The sequence below is a fragment of the Oreochromis niloticus genome, linkage group LG9, assembly GCF_001858045.2.
Source record: "Oreochromis niloticus isolate F11D_XX linkage group LG9, O_niloticus_UMD_NMBU, whole genome shotgun sequence".
NCBI classification, from domain to species: Eukaryota; Metazoa; Chordata; class Actinopteri; order Cichliformes; family Cichlidae; genus Oreochromis; species Oreochromis niloticus.
Window position 1 is genome coordinate 14,106,523 of NC_031974.2, and position 16,658 is coordinate 14,123,180.

Here is a 16,658-nt window from a genome sequence, read left to right on the forward strand (position 1 = left end):
TGTTATGGTTTTTCAGATCTTTTAGCCAACTTTACTTTCTCACACAGGTTCTGTTTAAATGAGTTCTTGATCAACAGGTGTGGGGTTAATCAGGCCTGAGACTGGCTAGTGAATTTGAAGTCTTTCTTTCTAAACAATGTGGTTAATCTCACTTAATTCATGATTTAACAAAGTGAGAGAATTACTTTTTCACATAAGGTCAGGTAGGTTTGGACAGAAAAACTGTGTTTTGTATTTACTCAGGTTATCTTTGTGTAATATAATATTTGTTTGTTGATCTGAAACATTTAAGTGTGAGAATTGTGCAAAAAAACAAAGACATCAGGAAGGGGCAAATACTTTTTGGTGGCACTGTGCATTCATATTAAGTTCGTAGGTGCCACTCATTCACTTCATCAGCATTAAGTCAAGCAAGAGCACGGTGAGAAAAAACTTCACCATTGCCCCGGTGAAACTGTCATTACATCATCCATACAGCTGAACTTGGGTAAAATCAGTGAAGGAGAAAAGAACAAGAGGAGACCTGAGCTCCCAACATGCTCGTGTTTCTAGCTCACAACAACATGTGTGTATTCCTATCACACCCCAGGTGAGTCAGACCAAAGCAAATGAGCTGAAAGTGCAGTAAATATGAGGTTCAGGATTGGGGGTCATACTAGAAGGGGGGTAGCTGAGAAGAAAGCGGGGCATTCCACTGGTCGGGCAAATATTCACAAGTCCAAGCCACTGAAGCGTGTCTGACGGGCCTTTTGTGCTCCACAAGGCAGGCCACAGTTCCAAAGCAGCAATTAAAAGCAGGACCTTTTCACCCATAATCCCTCTGACCTGGACGCCCACACCCAGTCGTGCAGATGTTGCTGTCTGTGCCCTCATTTTTCGTGTTTGCTCGTTTTTGCCCCGTCCACAGACACTCAAAATCATACCCTCATATAGACACATCAGTCTATGTTTAAAGAAAATGTACAACTTTTTTTTCCCTTAACGTAAAATGTCAAAAGAAGTTTTAATTTGCCATTTGGCCCTTTGACCCCCTCGCCAGAAATCGCGTTGCTAAATTTACACAGCGTATCACAGAGACAATCACCTGTACCTGGACTTAGAGCCCCACAGTTGTCTTCACAGATCCCTGACACATAAAGAATGACTCACAAGTAGGCACTGGATGCCGTTGTTAGTCAGAATAAATCTTAATTTCACATTAATGTTTCTGCCGTTGAAATGTCCTACACCCAATTAGAAAAAGAGGGTGTATCATTATTTGCGTTCAACTGTAATCCCTCCGCACAGAAAGGGAGGCGATTAAACAGGTTTAAAATACCACAATTCAAAGTGTTCCCTCTGAAAAAAAAGAAAAAAATCTTATTTTATAAGCACATTAAGCAAATCAATTTAACATAAATTATACGCTTCGGTGAAAAAGGCACTGAGTTGAAAGTCATCTGCAAATTGTACACATCAAAGTGAAACACTAAAATAAACTTTTGCCTTTGATAGAAAAAAAAACTGTTTTCTTTCTTTCACGCAGGCTTAAACGAGCACTAATGGTATCAAAAAATCACCGAGGTTTGTTATTTAAAGCCTACAACTTCACAAGTTTAATTTTATAAAGCTGCTTTAGGTGTACCTGCATGCTCTCATCAGGAACACATTTGCAATTGCATGGTGCACACACTTAGACACGCACGCACACAATCAGAAACTGGAGGACATTTATATATAAACTCTTGAAGTGTCTTCTTAGATTTGGCAACCCCCCCCTCACAGACAGGGTACTGTATTTGTGTTCATTTCATTAGGGCGACTGTTCAGTGTCGAGGGCCCCCCGAGGGGGAGACTGGCAGCACCGCAGCATTCATCATCATTACATCAGCGACCACCGAGATCTGCTATCTTAGGCTTATCAACACTGCACAAACGCACCGCGGCGCAGCGAGTTAGAGGGGAGGGGAGAGATGGGAGATGGAGACGATTGAGGGAGATTGTGAGCAAAAGTGGGATAAGGGAGAAAATGAATGGAGAAAGGGAGGAGTGTGAGACTGAGACTATACGTGCACGTGTGTACGAGTGTTCACGTATGCATGCATGCGTCCGTGTGCACCTCACTGTGCCCCTGCGTGCCTGCACATGTTTTCCTGTATGCACAATGTGTGTTTTGCACGTCGCGCAGCTATGCCAACAATATTAAAAGCTCCTTCACAGCTGGAAGAACTAAAACACTGAGGGGCGAAGAAGAAGAGGGAGGAGGAGGAGTGTGAGCCCTTCGGCAGGATTAGCTGAATCTAGCAATAAAACAAAGTGTGCTTCCTATGGACTGCATGTGTTTGCATTGGATCAGGTCAGTGTGAGGGGATGAGATGCCTTAAGGAGACTGTAACCTTAAGGTTCTTGGTGGTGGTTAGAGGACCTATAATGGGTTCAAAACCCCTACCGAGGAGGCTCAATAGCTTCACATGCTTAGGCCTCGTGTTCAATACTGCACTTTTACAGCATGCCCTTGGCCCTGAAGGGCAAAGGGGAAGGGGCTGGGGGGGATTTGGGGGCTGTGGCTCTCATTCACCAGCAAAAACTTAACATTGTGCCCAGATGGCACTAAGTCTGGCCTACAGCTGATGGGGACCAGACTCTCAAGTAAGGGCCATTTAGCAAGAATTAGTCACACCCTGCCACACACACACACACACACACACATATCAAATCCCAGATACACACATGCAAACTGGTTTAGTACTTGATCTTCTCACCCTTTTTGTGCAGTGTGGCATGTCTGAGTCATTAAGTTTGTTAGTCATTTACACGTTACTGTGTCACGTGTGAGTTGAGCTTTTTCTAGGTACACTGCAAAGCTTTATTGAGACTACTTATGAATGACAATTTGATGTTTTTGTACATTTTAAACATACTGATGTTCATGATTTATCTTTATTTTAAAGATACGTGGTCTTAAAAGCATCCCGTCAGCAAACAACCAGGTTTCTACCACAAGTGTATTGCACAAAAATTAGAAAATGGAAAGCCTGTTTCAAATGAAGACTGATTTTATTTGTATTTTTTTCCAAGGACAAACAGTGCAACAACACAGAGCATCAGTAGCTTTCACCACAGTTAATAAGATTATCCTCGCATGCGTCTTGGTCCCTCAGACCTCTCCACTTAAGATGCTTTGGAGGGCTGGTGAGGGACCTTGTGTGTTGCACAGCAGAATGAGCCGAGCGCATCTTACATTCCTGGGTAACAAACCCACACGATGTAATCACAACGCTTACACAACGCCTCTTTTGCGCTCGCTACCCAGTAGATAAGGGGCAAATAAAGCGAGCACCACAATGGAAGCCTTGCTCCTTTTCCCCACAGCCCCATGCTTATTAGATTGTTTATTTATATATTTTTGACTTTGCATTTGTTCATGAACCACTTGTTTCAGGGCAAGTGGGGCTGTGACAACTGAGACAATGGATAATACGGGCAGCTTTGATGCTGCGGTGGCCCAGTTATGCAGTATTGGTTTCCCTTGTTCCTACTTTATCCATTTTCTTCCCATGCTAAAACACAGAGCCTTTGTTTGATCAGACACTTTTTCTGATTCTTAAGGAGAAGGAAAAGATGCTTGTTCAGCCGATTACTGAAGCCTTTCGCAGACAATGCAAACTAATACTTCAGCAAAATATCCCAAAGGTCCTTGAAAAGAAGAGAAAATGCTAGACTTGTTTTTTTTTTACTGCACACCTTATTTTGTATCTAAAGAGTTTAGTTTTCAAACTAATTGTTGCCAACTGCAGCAGCCCGCTACACTCTTAGCTAAGTTTTCCATTCAATTAGCCCATGCACATGGCAGATATTATAAAGCACAGGAGAACGGGATCTGTATCCCGTCAGCGGGCCTCCAAACTGCAGCGAGAACAGCTCTGTGTTTGTGGAGGCATTCTTCATACATGTCATTAAAAGGCACTCTACGCTATGCCACAACCAGAGACGCAAGAACAGCATCCTTCGCCGTGCTTTCACAGCAAAAAAAAAAAAAGTAAATGTTAAACAGCGGCTGTATGTAACCCATGTGTATGTGAACACGGCACGGGAGGAAAAGAGGAGATGTTTCGAGTAGATTTGACAGTATGCGAGACCGGCTGTCTAACAGTATGTATAGAAGTGGATGCATATGTTTCTCTACATCCCTTTCAATATGCAAGCGTAATCACTGTGTGTAGAACATGAGCAAGAAAGAGGGGGTGCCCAAGGGAGGGGATGAGTGGAGGAAGTGAAATTCCTCCTCACACACATCTTTCTCTCTTCCTCTGTGCTCAGAGGAGGATCAAGCAGATGGAGGGTCCTGTGTAAGTGGAGTGGCAGCACGTATGATTTTGACAGTAGATCTTCCACTTAGCCCAGGGGACTGTAGAATACACTCCTCTTATCCTCTGCACCTCAGACAGAAGTCAAACCAGCGCTGTTTGCAGCAGCTGAACTACCGAGTGCAATCCGAAGGCTGTACAGCTACAGGTTAGAGTGTTATCGTGAAGCTGTCCTGCCCACTCGGACTTGAATTTCCTCCTCTTTTCAGTTCAGTTTTCCTCCTTTCTCATTTTGCGCACACTCCCTTTCTTTCCCTCCCTCCTTGCTTTCCTTCATTCCACTGTGTCATTGGAATAAGTGTTGAAGTGGAATGAGTCAGTGCCGCAATGTGATTAATGACGTGCTCTGGCGTCTCCGGGGCCGAACGCTAAAAACAGCCAGGGGGCAGCGTGATAATGCACAATAATAAAGCCAGCAGACAATCAGCCAGGCAAAGCAAGGCCTATTAGCTAGCCCCATCAGGACGGCTAAGTGAGAAATTAGCCCTTCCCAAGCTCCGCCGCAATTCATCAATTGCCGCGCCTGAATCCCCCCTCAAGAAGTCATAATGTTTACTTAAAGACTGGCCTCGATGCCCCAGCGGCGAGCTTTATTGGCTCTTATTAATTCCCGCCCTGGCCCTCGCGGCCATGCCATTTAAACCGAATTAAAGGGGTGAAAATTGGATGAGATGAAGTTGTCTTGGTGTTGGGCTCTCGTATGATAAAGCCGGACGTTAACGCAGGAAGACTTGAAAAAAAAAAATAAGGAGGGAGGGAGAGAGGGAGGGCAAACAAATCGGGATGTAAAGGAATGCTGAATGAGGCTGTCCAGAAATGTGCCACAGTCAGTCAAAGGAATGCATGGAGAAAAGGAGGAGCACTGCTTTAATGCTAGACTTCCTGTGTAGATGGGAAGTGATCCAAAAGGGTAGCACTGAGTCACATATTCCACAGATGGAGAAAATTATTAGGCTTTTTTTGTTTGTTTGCTTGTTTGTTTTGCATTTATCCATCACAAGTCATTAAAAAATACCTTAAAAAAGGGTCAGCACTTCAACCTTAATTCAACATGTCAGTAATAGACAGGAAAAAAGAGAGGAGGGAATGCACTCACATGTGCAGGCTTAAACGAGCAGGACTCTTAATCACGCTACCTTTGTCATTACTGATTACACCATAGTTGACAATATCTTATTAAAAAAATACCCAAGCGTGCTAAATCTGTGAGTCTAGATCCTTAAAAGTTTGCATTTCAGACTCCTTATCAGACAGGATGAGCAATATGAGTTCTCCTGATTTTTAAAAACTTTCCCAAACTTTACACACTACCCGAGTAATTAATACATCCAAAAAAAAAAAAAAATAACCAGTGTAGTCTCTATTGTCATATATTTTTCTGACAGTTGCTGCTTGCAAAGTTTCCACCTCAGTTTTTTAAGTGCAGTTGCACTGAGCCCTGCGTTGCAGTAAGTGCAAGTATACAAGTTAAGAGTCTCATCTATGCGAGCTGTGAGTCTGTGTTGCTGGATCGGCGGCAGGTGAGGGTGTTCTATAGAGCAGTGTGGAGTATACCGCAGCGGAGGTGTGAGATCAAAGACAGCTGAAGCTCAGAGGGAGTCCCAAAGACTTCTAGCTCCCTGACGGCTCTCCCCACGGCAGCGTCGGGAGACAACTCTCTCCCTTCACTTTCATATCAGCCACAGATTCCCCACCACCACCACCACCACTACCTCTCCCTGCACTGGCTCATAGGCTCCACACATGCACACACACGCACAAACACACACACACACACAGGCAGTCTCCGAGGATTTGCTAGTGCTGCCAAACCTGTATCCCACCACCTACAGCAACACTCCTACACATGGAAGCGCGCACGCACACTGCTGTGCGTCAGAAACCCGTGCATCAAAAACACACAGGATTTTGAAACACCGAGTTCGGAAGAAACTCTCAGCCCAGTGAGAAAGACTCACGCAACTCAAATACCAAGGCAATATCACACGGCACGACGCCGGGATGAGATGCCATAAACCTAACAGTACTGCCGAGTGTTCGTGAAAATAAAACTTCCCATAAACTCCAAAGAGAGCAGGCACAAAATGGCCCCCTGAAAATCCCAGCATAGAAACCGAGGAACAAGACTTGTCGTTAGACAGACAGCCCCCCCCCCCCCCCTCCCCCCGGGCCTGCCGACTTGATTGTGAAGAAGCCAAACATCTGGGTGTATTTACTTGTTTCAGCTGTTAGCAACCCCACCTCAAATAAATCTGGGAGCTATAACGCCATTTCTCAGGACAGCTCCTAAACAAACACGCTCGGCTCGCTCACCGCCGCATGTTCGAGCGTCTCCAGCAGCCCGGCAAACGCAGGCAAATACATTTGCGAGGAGGAGGAGGAGGAGGAGGCCTTAATTGGAGCGTTTGACGGGCGCCTGGGGTTAATTGGGAAGCATGGAGAGCAGCTGGCTCCACCGTGGAAGTTGAGACAGGGATAATAAGTTCACCCTTTGCAGGAGAGACAGTTAGTGATGAATCAGATCAGAGGAACAGTGTACTGTAATCATCCTCACATCTCCCCTCCTCCACCTTGCACTCCTGACAAGCAGAGACAACCTGGCTCCCAGCTACGCAATCTGGCACCTATCACACAGGACTGGCAGTCGCAAGGAGGAGATCACCCAGCAATGCTTCACACACACACACACGTGTGCCCGCGCACACACACACACACACCTACTCTAACCCAGCGTTCATTCAGCTAATCACTCACACACACAATAATTCTTACCTCTAGGACACGGAACCTAGTTTATCACTTCACCGGTCGATGTATGTAAATCTCTGCAACAATGTGTGTACTAATGGCTTATTACCCTGTGTTAGCTGGTTTGCATTGATCTCTATGCCAGAGGGAGATGGAGAAACTAGAGCAGTTCGCTGCTCATATGTACCAAGCAGGACTATAATCACATTCCAGCTTGTTTCAATAAAAGACAAGCATTAACATAAAGCATCTCAAAAAACACGCTAAATAAAAAAACCCTTCACCCCCTCGCTCCGTGTGTGCAAGAAAAAAGGGGTGGGGAAAAAACTTTCCTGGATTACAGGGTAATCAGGGCCATATGGGATGGTTCTGGGTAACTCTGTGTGTCTCTCTGAAGTGCACGACTTGTGTTTGTCTCTGCACATTATGACTTTCTGAATAAGAAAACTTTTTTGATTTTTACAGAGGATGAAAATGCTCAGCGATTGCACATAAAGAAAAGTAGCAGCAGCAGATAAAGGGTTTAGCTTTAACACCAAACTCGGTTCCTTCGGCTGGGAGGGTGGCTGAGGGAGCATTTGGGGGCTGAAGGATGCCCAGGTAGAGTCATAGGCAGTAATGGGAGGAGACAGGGACTTAGGGCGCCACACAAAAGCCAGGCTTTATAAATAATTCCAAAAGCTAACAGGATCCCTTGTATGTGTGAATCTGTGAAATACATTCACACGTGAATGCACACACACCCACAGACACACACACACACACACTGCCACCAGGGGGAATAGGTTATTCACACCGCTCCACTGGGGCTGTTGAGAGTCTGACCTGTCTGGATTGGTAAATTTGACCAAATCTTTTTTGCATAGATGATGCAAAGAAGAAAATAAGTCAGGGAATAGAAAAACAGAAAGGCCCATTTTTCCAAGTCACACACACACACACACATTTACACACTCACACTCACTCATAATGCAGGGCAGCAAAGCACACCGGAGACCTGTCTTGTAAATCTCTTTGTGAAAGCAGCTTTGGGGGGTAGACAGGGGCTTACATACTGAGCCCTGAGGTAGAGCTACAGACTCCACTCCCTCTAACCCCCCCACGGTCTTTCTCCCTCTCCCACACACATACTCTGCGCTCCCATGTTCTCTCTTCCTCACTTTCCACCTACCCCACATTTCCTCCACTTTTCTTGCCCTTCTTTCACCTTTTTCACTCGTTCCCTCCCTCCTTCCCTCCCACCATTCTTCCTTCTCCCCTCTCTCCTCCCCTCTGTCCAACTCGGGCTCCAGAGCGCTGGTCCTTAGCCCCCGCAGGCTCCCGTGGCGTTGCAGTGACTAATGTCCTGCCTTTGCTCAGACAATGAGTTTGAGACTGAGCCGGGAAAGTGTTGAGGAGGGGAAAAAGACTCTTGCACCTTTGACAAATGGAACCCTTCGCACTCCCATGCCCACTGAGGGAGCTTTTACAATGTTGCGCGCCACGCTCCACGTCCTCCAAGGGACGGCTGCAACCCGCAAAGCCGCATCTGGGGGAACATAATGAATTCTTTGAGAAGTCTAACCTGGCTTTCTTCATGAATAAGATATATTTCCAAAGCATGTCGACCCCTCTTAATAAAAACACCAGTCTGGCAGGAATAGCCAAAGCCGTTTTAGGGCCCCATGTACACGTTAATATTTCTGTTTCTCGATAAATTTTCTCAGGCCTGCTTCTTTCCAGGCCTGTCACTGCACGGCCAGCCCAACAAATTCCCTGGAAAGTAGAGAGGCCACGGTGACAAACTGTCATTAAAAACGGCTCAAGTCCATCTCTTTCAAGGAACTCAAACTCTTGGATGCTCCCTCCTCTTCTCCACGCACCCTACCCCCCATGCAAAACTGAAAGGAACCGGGCTTTGTCTGAGGAGCAAAGGAGAGAGGAATCCCCCCCACCCCTCTTCTCTACAACCCTACCTCCCCTCCCCGAACCCTGTTCCTCACTCCCTGCGGAGTATTGTTAAAACACAGCCCCCTCTCTTTCCGTGGCCCGGGCTCTTAAAACAGCGTGCTTTGCATGAGAAAAAACGATTAGTCTTCAAATGCTGCGCTGTCAAAGGAGGGCTCTTTCAGGTTCGGGTAGAAATTTGCTCAGATAGTAGAGTTCCCCTTTTGTTTTTCCAAGATGAGGCATTATTAGAGCCAGAGTCTGTTAGCATTCATTACTGAAAAGAACACACTAAAGGGGTTTATTCGGGATACCCGCCCCCCACGCCCCTCCTTTTCCAAGTTGCCCCAAGTCTACGGCAGACGGAAACGAAGGGGGCAGAGCGGGTAAAGAGGTACTCATCTAAAACATGTTTGGAGAGCAAAGAGAATGTCTGGGCCTGCGCTTCTTTCAGGTATTAACCTTGGGATTTACATGTGACATCCAAACAACAGACACCCCCTTGACCTCCACTCGGGGACTCACCAAGGCTCGGCGATAACTCCCACTGAAAGACAACTACAAGCAGCACGGGGCTGCAAACACACAGGGCGAGCATCGTTGCATGACAACACATAACTTAATTACTGCTGTGAGGGCAGGTGTTTTGTGCAACAAAATGCACTATACAGTGCTCAGTTTAAACAGTTATGGCAGAGAAAAAAAAAATTAGTGCCCAAACTGATGCCTCGGTGCAGCCTAGCCCCACACATCAAGAAGCAGCGGTACGTGACGGATCATTGTTCACAGCAAGCGGCCAGTTCATCTGTCTCCCAATCGCCACCCTTGACAAGAAAGCACAGACCCCCTCACGGATGCCACAACCGGCTCCCATCAAAGCTGACACAATGCCACATCTGCACTAAGAAAGAGCCCCCACCAAACCCGCCACCACCCCAGAGCCCCAGGAAACTGTCTCTTTAGGCGCACAAACTTTACACACAAACAAATGGGCCCCCGGACTAAAAGCACTTCACCTCTCGCTGCTACACTTCACGCGGCGGACTTAAAGACATTTTTACAGCAGCTACAGCAAACAGAGGAGGAGATGAGCGGCAGTCACGCGCAGGCGTGACCTGTCCCGCTTCTCTTCCAAAGTGTGTGAGAAAAGAAAATACCAGTCACGAGCTGGCACACCACTGGATCCTCGCACACAAGCCTGCGTTTCTGCCGCAATAAAATTTACCGTCTCCTACAGCAGGCCTTATGTTGAGCTGTCAAACACAGCTTCATCTACCGTAAATCCGAACCACTTGATTCAAATTTATGTGAATGTTTTCCCACCCCCACCATTTTTTTTTATTGCCGTTTTCTTCACCTCACTCTGGGAGGCAAATTGTCAGGTCCAAATGGAGTTTCCAAAGGACGAAAGCTATAGCAAAAAAAACTTTTCCAACTTTTTTTCCTTTTTATTTTTCATGCAGTTAAAAGACAAAAAAGGACAGTAAGAAGGAGAACAGTACACACACAAAAACAAAAAAAACTGTATGAATGAGAGAGCGAGAAAGAGAAATAAGAGTGTGAATGAGCACGAGAATGCATGTGCACTCAGAGTAGGACTGTTTTTGCTGGCTACCAAAGACCCAAGTGAATTACAATCCCTGAATGCGACTCATATACATATGTGAAATTACATTTTTCCCATCTCGAGTCTCATATCGCCTTCATCACTATTTTTCCTTCCCCGCCATACGACTTATCCAAAGACATCACCCCTTGGCTTGAAAGGTGCCTTTAGCAGGCTCCTTGAAACAGCGAGTGAGGGTCCCGCTCTGGGACAATGATGGTTGAGGTGGAGGGGAGCCGGGGGAGCAGGAACACATAGCATATTAAATCTGCTGGCGGAGCTGGGTCGTCCACGCACAGAGCCAGAGAGCCAGATCTGAGGCATGCCCTGAAGGGATGGCTGGGCCTGGGGATTAGGAGGCCAAGGAGAAGCCCTCGCACACCCGAAGACCCCTTCTTGTCTATGCTCATACGCAAATGCATCCAGACATTTTGACGCTCCTCAGGTTTGCTGTCTCAGCCCAAGTTTTCAGAGCACTCCTCCGTGCCTCACAAACTGCACTTACACACACACACACACACACACATTTCCACCCGCTCTCATGAACAGCCTTTTTTTCCCTCAATCACTACCTCTGTCTGACTTGTCCTCTTTCTTTCCCCACTGTGTCTGTTTCATTTGATGTCAACATATCAAAGTACCAAATCATCAAAGTAAGAGAGTAAGAGATTTCTTTTGGGGGCCATCTATTCAACTACGCCAGCCGTATGCAAGGAAAGCAACAGCTAATCACAATGTAGGCTACAAGAAATCCCTCCAACTTTCCCTGGTCAGGTGATTTTTATTATTACATAGAATGAAACTTAGAATTGTCAATTTTATCCTCTCAGGAAACAGGAAATTTTAGGAAAAGTACAAAAAAGCGAGGGAGAAAAAATCACCAAACCAACAGCAACCTGCAGGAAAACCCACAAAGCGAGCACGATTACACAAAACCTTCACATCTGTGCTCATTATCTAACGGATAATCAACTTCCCTCACATTACCCTCGTTTTAACAAAACATTTGCCACCTCTTTGAGTGCTTCAGGTTGTGGCATTAGCACAACAAAACAGCTCATTAGGGCTTCTTGCATACAAACCTGATAACAGGTATACTTCCAACAGGGTGAAAAAGGCCTGAGGACACAAACTGCCTGTAACTGTGAATGTAAGGCCCTTACAAAGAGGAGCAGGCCATACCTCAAAAGCTAATAGCACGTCATCTCCCTGCATTAACATGACATCTCCTATTCTGCCAGGTCACCAGGTCACAGGTGTCCTGGGCCAACGTCCCCATGCATAAAAGAGAAATGCTTAAAGTTGAGATAAAGCGGCACGCTGATGCTGCCGCCGCTGATATCTGACGGACCGATTCCTGCAGAGGGAAACGTTATCCGCCTTTTCCTCGCGCGTGGAGTTATGGAGCACAGAGCGGCAACGATACATCTTTCCTGGCTACAGTAAGCGAATGGCTCTAAGTTGTGCATCTCATTCCAGAAGATTAGCATCTTAAACAGTGCTGCATTCATCCTTGCTGCTGCATTGTAATGAGACAAAGTCCTTTATTTGGAAAAGGTGCACCACTTTCAGATAGTATCGTGCAAAAGCAGCAACAGCAAAATTAGATATACACACAGACAGTGTGCAGATTTATCATTTACAATTTTTCACAACATGGACTTCCTTGCGTATTATTTATTATTTATTAGATATTTGGAAAATATATATTACATACATTAGATTATTGTGTAACTATAGAAATTGAAGCCATTATTTTTGACTTGATTTAACCATTTAAAAATGTTACATATTTTGATCTATCAGCACTGAATTGTTGATTAATCGCCAAATTTAAATGTGATGTCTTATACTCTGAAAATAAAATGACAAGGGCCTCCTATGATGATATACAGGCAACTATATTTTTTATCAGTGTAATATTTTTAATTACAGGCATCGTCTCAAAACGCTTAATTAAGAAGTCACAGGCCATAAAAATGCATAAATGTATGCAAAAAAAATGTAATTATAAATTGTCTTCAAGTTGTCATTTTAAAATAAAGCTTAGGCCTAAAATTTTCAGACTTTTAAGGCCTGACTTGTCTGCTTTTATTTTTTTAACTGAGTGCAGTGGTAAATTTTCCAGCTTCAGGCCCTGCGAATGTTATTTTGTTACTATTAATAAAATAGAATGGGGGAAATATTAAATGACAGTTTATGTGACAGTGCCTATTTTATTTTATTGGACAAATGTTACCAAGACCTGCAAAAACCCCGCTCAAAGCCAAATCCTCAGACAAGATGAATGATGAGAGCAACCTCATAAAAAACACCCGAAAGGAGATTTATTTTTTTTTATCTGTGTGAACTGTTAAACATCTTATTTCGCGTGCGTTCGCTCGCTGCTCCGTCTCAAGGCGGCCAAACCTCCGTTAATAATTTGCCATGTGCCAAAAGAAAAAAACCCCCCCCACACACACAACACTCACAAAAAAAGGGAGGATTTGAGCTGCACCGCATGGCTGAGCACCTCGGACCCTCGTCGTTTGTATGAAACCCGAGAGCAGACAAGCAGATAAAATGTGGAACAGCTGGCGAGGAACAGGAGGGAAAGTTTCAAACAAATATCTGCACATGTGGACGCTCGAGGGCGGGGGGCTCCCAAACGTTTTCATGTCCTGGACCCCCAAAATGAACACACCAGACTTCTGTTCCCCTGTTCCCACATTTTTTTAAATCTGCACAAGCCCATGTGAGAGCTTTCTACTCTTCTTCTTCTTTCTATAATTATTATTATTGATGTAACTTTTTAAATGACACCTTGCATTTAAAGTATATCCACAAGCTTTTAAATACTAATAAATTCTAATCAACTAAAATACAGAGGATTTATGCTATATTTAATTTTGCTTGGGTCCCCCATAAAACCTCCCCCATGGACCCCCGCAGGGCCACAGACCTCAGTGTAATGGGCTTAAATTTCTCTGAGCACATGCGCATGCCTTCAAACACACTGTGATGTACGCTTAAATATGTTCTTTCTTGAGGGGAAGAACATCATTTTAAAAATTTTCCAACGCAAATCAAATTGTCAGAAGCTCTGGAGAGCCTCTTTAACTCCATCAGGTTAGCAGATGCAGACACGGAAAACTAAGATTTATATGAAATCATCCAAATACTTTAATTTTCTCCTTTTTTATAACTAAAAATAATTTCATGAGGAATTTTTTAATGTTATAATTTATTGTCAATTTTTTTTTGGAGTTTTTCCAGTTATAAGTTTTCAGCTAATTAAATTTTACAAAACTATAAATGACTCGGTGCTCGATAGTGAAGCAAGGGGAGGTCAAAGGTCAAGGGGAGGGTCAGCCACAGGTTTTGGATGGATTGAAATAAAAAGTTGAACATGTATGCCGTCACTAAGTGTTTCCCCGAGTCTCTCACTTGTTAAAGCAAATCAATAACAGATCCTGAAATATGATCACAAATGCACATATATATGAACCCCCCCCGTCTCATCCCACGCCACTATACACCACACCCCCGCGCGCGCTTATTTGAGGTCCAATAAAGTTTCACTTCCAAACTCTAAGAGTGATTTTCCCCCTCTCTCTCTGTCTTATTAAACTTTACAAAAACACGTTGTTCATTAATATGAAAGTTTATGCAACTGGTTTGAAAATGCACATCTGTCTGCGGTGGATACTTGTTAAGTCTGCCATCCGGGGGTTTCTAACAACCGACGCTTCTTTCACAGAGATTAAATCACAGCCGGGCCAAGCGTAAAACAGACAGTGGTGCATTTACGCTTTTACGGCTGTATTTTTTTCTTTCTTCTTTTTTTGGAGGGGGGGGGAGTCCCTGATCGAGGCTTTCTTCGCTAGTTTCATAAACTGTTCTCGCAGTTGGTGCACTTCACGTCTACATCTGAACTTGTATGAAATTCCATCGTTTTGAAATATGAAACCTCCGCTGCTTCACAAACTCTGAGTGGCTTTCTCAACTTTAAAAGCAGACAAACGAGCGCAACAATATTCAGAAAGAAAAAGAAAGTGTATTTGTGTGCGGTGTGCGCGAGCTTTCAGCAGATTACTTACTTCTCTCTGGGTGAATTCCCCTCTAATTCTCGACTTTAAAAAAAAATCTTCTCAGGCAAAAAAAAAAAAATATAATATATAGATTTGTCTTCTTTCCTCTTCTCCTCTTCCTAACTTGCAGATGTGCCTCTGGAGTTGCCTGGGAGTTTTTTTTTCTTTCTTTCTTTTTTTTACGCTGCAACTCCAACTCCAAAACGGCGCTGCCAGACTTTTTCCTCTTGTCTGTCTTTCTCCTCCTTCTCACAGTTTGCTGTGTTCAACCACCGCCGGACTAACACCATCAGCCTGCCGATAATATCTGCCGATAGCAGACCGCAGATGTGCGTAAAAACAACATAAGCGTCAGAGAAGCGCATGGAGAGTTGTTATTACATTTAGAGCGGTTTTTTTCGGGAAGAGGGAGAGAGAGAGAGAGAGTGAGGGCGAAGTGTGGGACTCCAGCTGCTCCTTCCCTCGCTTGACTCCTCCCTTCGGATTGCTCCCTCCTTTACTCACTGCCTACTCCTTTTTTATTTTGTGCAGGCTACCCCTTTCTTTCTTTCTTCCTTAGTAAGCATTTTAAAGACTTGTTCCTCAGTAGTACTATTTCTGTAGTAGAAATAAACCTAGAGGAGAGAAAGAACAAAATAAAACTCAAGTTTGAGTCCTTACACCACGAAGAAGAGGAAAACAGGTCCAGGTTAAGCATGAATGACTGCATTTTAGGGACCAAGAGTTAAATGGATCCAAGTTTTAACTAAAAGAAACTGAAATAATCTCATAGATCTCAGTTGAAAACACCCACTTTGTTATGTAGAAACTCATACATACATTTAACTGCAGATTTATGAGGGCTAAAACAGCCTCCTGGGCTCAGCCTTCAGAGTCATACCTACTAATGCTTCAGCAGAGGGAAGCCCTCCTGTAGGGTTAGGTGTAATCAATATACATAATCAATATACAGGGAAATTATGTGGTAAGAGAGGTCTTTAGGGTGCAGTTTCAATCAATGAAGAGGTGGGAGTTTGGGAAGGAAAATCAACCGTTTAACCAGCATTTGAATGTGTGTGTGTGGCCGAGAGGTCAGGTCCGTCAAGTCTATTTGTTCCTCATTGTAACACACATCCAATCGGCTGCTGTGACAAATGACTAAACCGTTTGATTTAAAGACAAATATCCGTCTTTTAAGGCTGCCTTATAATCACTTTCCTGACACTTATTATGCTGATAAAGTCGGCAATGACTAATTACTGCCCAATCAATCAGAGCTCAGGATCTTCTGTCACAACTGTCAACGTCTTTGTCATCGTTAAAAGTGTCGAGATTCTGACTTTGTCGCAATGTGAAGATGGATTTCGGATGTCAGTGTGGAGCAAGGTGACAAAACTGTGAACTATGATGAGTGTGTGAACGACTATATTGGTTTTCATGGGTGTCAAGTTTCTTTGGCATCCATAAAAATGCTTAAAAGATATTTATGTTTAGTTATTATTTTAAAGAGAAACAGACAAAATAAACAAGGTTAAGAGGTCATAAAACTAAATATAGAAGTGTTCCACGTGCACAAGAATGGAGTATGAGAATATGAATAGAAAACGCTCACGTCTGTAGCTACAGGAAGTCGGGCCGAGAGAGGAGACAGTCAAAGGTGCTCTGTAAGACAGCCGCTAATTCTCCTGTCAGTTTGTCAGGCGGTGCTCATCTGGCCCGGACTACACAGAGATAAAGTCCTTGTTATGAATCTCTCAAAGAGAATCCAAGGAACGTGGTAGTAGAGGTGGGAGGCTGGGGGGGGGGTGAAGGGTGGAAAGAGGATGGGGGCGAGGTAGGGGAGAACAAGAGGGTAAAGGAGGAGGGAGGAGGTGCACATGGGCATCAGTGGGGTTAGCGGCTCCCGAAAGTATTTCATCAAAGAGGGCCAGGATCCTGGGGATTGAGATTCTGCCTGGAGGCAAGTAACCAATGGTCTCCCAA

The 16,658-nt window shown here is 44.5% G+C and overlaps 1 protein-coding gene across 1 annotated transcript in view; it reads right to left on the reverse strand.

The window, feature by feature from the left end:
• gli3 (GLI family zinc finger 3) overlaps positions 1-15,147 on the reverse strand; it is a 96,843-nt gene extending 81,696 nt beyond the window's left edge. Inside the window, exon 1 of the mRNA XM_005449015.4 lies at positions 14,706-15,147. The gene's annotated coding sequence lies outside the window, so the exon portion shown is untranslated. The remainder of the gene's footprint in view (positions 1-14,705) is intronic.
• Positions 15,148-16,658: the final 1,511 nt, after the last annotated feature.